The sequence below is a fragment of the Pinus tabuliformis genome, chromosome 4_1 (assembly GCF_031772625.1).
Source record: "Pinus tabuliformis cultivar Carrire ecotype Pingquan chromosome 4_1, CPIR1, whole genome shotgun sequence".
Lineage (NCBI taxonomy): Eukaryota > Viridiplantae > Streptophyta > Pinopsida > Pinales > Pinaceae > Pinus > Pinus tabuliformis.
The window spans coordinates 394627360-394632574 of record NC_142303.1 but is presented as its reverse complement, the minus strand read 5'-3'; positions in this window follow the sequence as shown (position 1 = coordinate 394632574).

The window sequence follows — 5215 nt, the reverse complement described above, 5'->3', positions numbered from 1 at the left end:
AAGGTTAGAAAACATAAATCTACATGTTTTCTTACATCTTGGATGCAATCTATGCCCGTCAATATTTCTCGAGCTTGAAGTGGGCATGGACATTAATGGAAACCTCTATCAATAATTATTGTAAAATGTTGTCCGAATGCAGCTTCAGAGGATTCATCACACAATTGTTAGATCATTTTGTCACCTCGGTGTACAAGATGATATTTGAGCAGGATCCACCTTACATGTCAAAGGCAACAATGGAGGCATTGATCGACATAGCAGATTGGTATGCCTCATCGTCTGGCATATTCATATGGATGTACAGTGCAGAGAAGCCTCCACATGTTTTGCCAAAGTTTTCCATGGACAAGCTTGTCATGCAAGAAGTATCATACCACATCTCGGCAGGACTGTCAGCTAGGCTGCACCAAAAGAAGAAGGCACCTTAGCCTGCTCTTCCGTTGTAAATCGGGTTATACGAAATACAAATTTAAAGCATGAGGATGTTGAAGCAGAGGAGATCAAGAAATATCCTTTCGATGCCCGAAGCTTTAATCCATATGACCACATTGTTTTGTAAAAGATCACTTCACGAGAGTACAGTTTCAGTGGATCCATAGGGCATGTCATTGGGCGAAGGAAGACCCATGGAGATATTGTCGTAGCTTCTCTAGGCCAAATGAACCAGTCAACATCATTGTGGAATGGTTAGCGAAGCAGCGTGAAGCAGCATCCAGGGGAGCACCAACGGCAACAGCAGCAGAGGTTAACATACCAGCACACGACAAAGGCAAGAGGAAGATTGTCAATAGCGTGGATACAAAACAAAGTTGCAAGTTCAGAGCAGACCCAATTGCGCAGAAAGAAGCTTTGGCAATAGAGGTGAAGAGGCAAAAATGTGATAGGAGGAATGAACAAAGGCCAAGATAAAAATTGAGAATGGAGGAAACAGTAAAGGAGTTGCATGAGTTGAAGGAGAAACTCCGGAAGGAACATGAGTTGCGCAGACAGGAGAAGGAAGTGCAATAAGAATAGGTACAGTAGGGAACACAACATGTACAGACAGATGAAACTATGCATGTACAGGTAGTTGACTCATTTGAATAGCTGGCACCAACCAGATAGGGTGAGCAGTCGTAGGAGCAGGACTTTGCTCAAGGGATTGACCAAGAACTTGAGCAGATGGATACGGATATGGAGTAGCAAGAGTTAGAGCGAGACATCAACCTCATGCCTTACCACCAAGAGGTCCACCCACCAGCTTCACCAGATCCGAATGCAGAGCAAGTCCCAAGTGACTAAGGAGATACTAAGATCCTTGGAGACAATCCAGAAGGAGAGATGCATAACATATCATTCGACGAGTCGCAACATAGAGTTATGAAATCTTGCAGAGTATCTACTCTAAATGACAACACATCTCCTATGCAATTTAAGGAATAAGTGATCATTTTCGACATGCGCAAGCATCTAGCAGCATTGGCCGATGCTACTAGAGCATATGCCAAAACCACTAGCTCAAGTGTTCACTTACTGATAATAGAGAATGATCGAATGGCTAAGGAGTTACAGATGGGCAAGCACGGAGGAGAATTGGTTACAGCATCCACCCGAGTAGATTTGAAGAAGGCAATACTGGATGAAATATTGTCCCTTGAGACAGTCATGCGGGCGTTGTATTCCAAGTTTGGTACCGTGCATAAAGCAGTTTTCCATCTCAACGGTTGGCAGTAGCGATGTGCTAGGAGAGCACGTATCTTGTCAAATGTGCATACTGTTGTTAACTACATGCAAACATGGACAATGAGATACAAGGGAGCCCCATTACACTTTCCCAAGATGATGAAGCCCAGAGCAATCAAGCTAAAGGCACGCATCCAGAGTCAAATCCGGAACTATGAAGATCTCCTGTAGCTCATCACTAGTTTACAGGCTTCCCATGCATGGGTATTCAGGAGTATGGATGTTGTTGTGCACGCACATGTGATCCCATCTATTGGGACACTCACCAAGGCAAAGACAAAGGCACAAGTTTGACTGGAGCTTGACTCGTACTTTCACGAGTTGATGCACATAGCCACCAATGCAGACTTGGGGATCAGTGGAGACACCATGCATCCGTATGTCGTTGGTCTGGCCGCACTCAAGAAAATGATGTGCATGTTATCAGATGAGTTGGATAGAAGAGCCTGAGCAGTGTACCCAGATGCGATGGAGGCAAGAGTTCATTTCCAGAAAGATGTCACCACAGAGTACACAGACACCATCACAGACTACCAAGCTTGGCATCATTTCGCCACCATCGACAATCATGAGGATGTCGAAGAGCTAGTCTTCCCAACGTTGTATGATTCATAGTGATGTCTTACGTGGCTTACTCAAGCTTATTTTGTCTCATATGGGTACATGAGCAAATTGTATGTAACCTCTTGTCAAGTGGAAGTTCAAGTGTCGATAGTTGGATGTAACATTCATAGAGTAGATGAAGAGTCATGAGGGTAGATGAACAGTCACAAAGGGGAATGTCAAGGGCCACCCCAACCTTTGCTATATATAGTCCTTCATAACTCATTGTAGAGGCTTTTGATCAGCCAAGCTTCGGATAGGAGTATTTAGAGAAATCTTGGAGAGTATTGTAACGAGGCTTGGCTTCTCCACTGTGCAGAGCTAGTATATCTCTTTGGAGGAGCAGGTGGCAATGACTGTAACGTTTCGTTGTTGGAACTAGTGGTTGGTCATGGTTGTATTGTATGAATAGAACTTTCACTTCTTAATATAACAGAGCCAACGTGTTTCATGCATATGTCGTATTGTATTTTAGCTATCTTATTTACTCTAAATTATATATGTATCTGTTTGCTTACGCATGCCTATATAAATTTCCTATATAAGTATGTATGAATCTTACCAAAATGTGTTGTTGGTTTAACCATCACTTTGGATTGCTAGCTCACTTTCCTTCCAGCTTTTGATGCATATTAGCTCATGTGCTCCCTTCTTAACTCCATGCTTTCATAGGTTTCCAAGGGGCGCACTCACCTCACCCTCCGTGTGTTAGAACCACTCATGTACCTTCCTTTACTTGCATATGTTAAACCCTTTCTATCAACATGGACATATTACTTGCCTCTGTGCGCAACTGTGGTCAAGGCGATACCGTACGACCCATTGTTGGGACTCCTACATCAAACGGTATGAGGTCTAGTTGGGACTTCTTACCGGGGAGATCCGCTGACATGTTGGCAGATCCAACACCCTCAACAGTCCTATAATTTTTTTTCATCCACAATACTTGTGTGCAACATGCTACAGTTGTTATGTATTCAAATTTCGCATTAGATAGAGAGACTAATGTTTGTTTTTTTCTTAGCCATGCCACCAAAGATTCTTCTAGGTATAATGCACCATTGCTTATACTTTTTCTATCATCCACATAGCTCCCCCAATCCACATCTGTGTATTCTTTCATTGTAAAATTATTATCTTTCGGATACCATAGACCATATCATGTAGTCCCTTTCAAGTACTTGAATATTATTTTTGCTACTAACAAATGGCTTTTTTTGGGTGCTCATTGGTACCTCTCTACTAATATGACTGCCAACATTATATCTAGTCGAGAAGCTATTAGGTATAACAGACTTCCTATCATAGATCTATATAGCTTTTGATCCACATAAGGTGATTCATCCTTTGCACATAGCTTACATATTGTAGCCATGGGGGTTAAGACAGGTTTACAATCTTCCATTTGGAATCTTTTCAACATATCTTTTAGATATTTCTCTTGAGAAATGAATATTCCTCCAGGTTTTTGTAGGAGTTGGAGCCCTAGGTAGAATGTAAGTTCTCCAATCATAGACATTTCAAACTCGGTTTTCATCTCTTCAACAAACCAATCTACTAGATGATGTTTATTGCTTCCAAACATAATATCATCCACATATACAACTATAATCAGTAACTCATCTCCATTTTCCTTAATGTATAGATTACTACCAGCTCCTTCTCTCTTGAACCCTTTATTTTGAAGGTACTTGTCCATTCTAGAGTACCAAACCCGTGGTGCTTATTTAAGGCCATATAGTGCTTTCTTTAACCTACAAACGTAATTAGGCTTATCTGTCAATGACAACCTGAATATAGACTTCTTCCTCAAGATCACCATTTAGGAAAGCAAACTTCACGTCCATTTGATACACCTTGAAATCATTGTAGCATGCAAAGGCTAGAAACATCTTGATTGCCTCCAATCTCGCGACTGGTGCAAAGGTCTCTTCATAACAAAGTCCTTCTACTTATGAGTAACCCTTACAAATGAGTTTGGCTTTGTTTCTAACAACTTGACCCTGTTCATTCAACTTATTTTTGAATACCCATTTTGTGCCAATGATATTCTTTCCAACAGGTCTTGGTGTTAGTTCCCAAGTCTTGTTCTTCTCAATTTGGTCTAACTCCTCGTTCATAAGATCTAACCAACTTTTGTATTTTCTTGCCTCTTCAAATTTCTTTGGTTCTATCTATGACAACATGGCTATATGAACTTGCTCATATTTTTATGCTAGTTTCCTCCTCATTTGTACTCCTTCACTTTTATCTCCAATAATTTGATTTTCAGGGTGATTCTTTTGAGTGTGTCTTGAAGGTATTTTTGAGTGAGTCTCATTATCTCCTAATTCTTCTTCTTGTACTTCATTATTTTTACTGATATGATGATGATGATTAGGAGGATTGATAAAACTTGTGCTCTTGTTCTTATTGGGTAGCTCTTCATCAACCTTTACATCTTTGCATTCCACAATCTTTTGCAGTATTTTAATATAGTATTTGTATTCCTTAATTTTTTACGAATATCCAAAAAATATTCCTTCGTCAGATTGAGCATCAAACTTTATGACCTTTTCATCATTATTTTTTATATAACATTTACTTCTGAATACTTTAAAATGCTTAATTGTTGTTGGCTTCTTGTGCCACAGTTCATAAGGTATCTTGTCACAATTTGGTCTGAGATGAGCCTTGTTGAGAATATGTACCGATGTATGCACCGCTTCTACCCAATAGGTTTGAGCAATGTTTCTTTATTGCATCATGGATCTGGCTATTTGCTGAACATACCTATTTTGTCTCTCTGCGATTCCATTCTGTTGTGGTGTGTCTACAATAATATATTGTTATTTTATCCCAAATTCATTACATAGTTTTGCAAACTCATTTGATGTGAATTCACCTC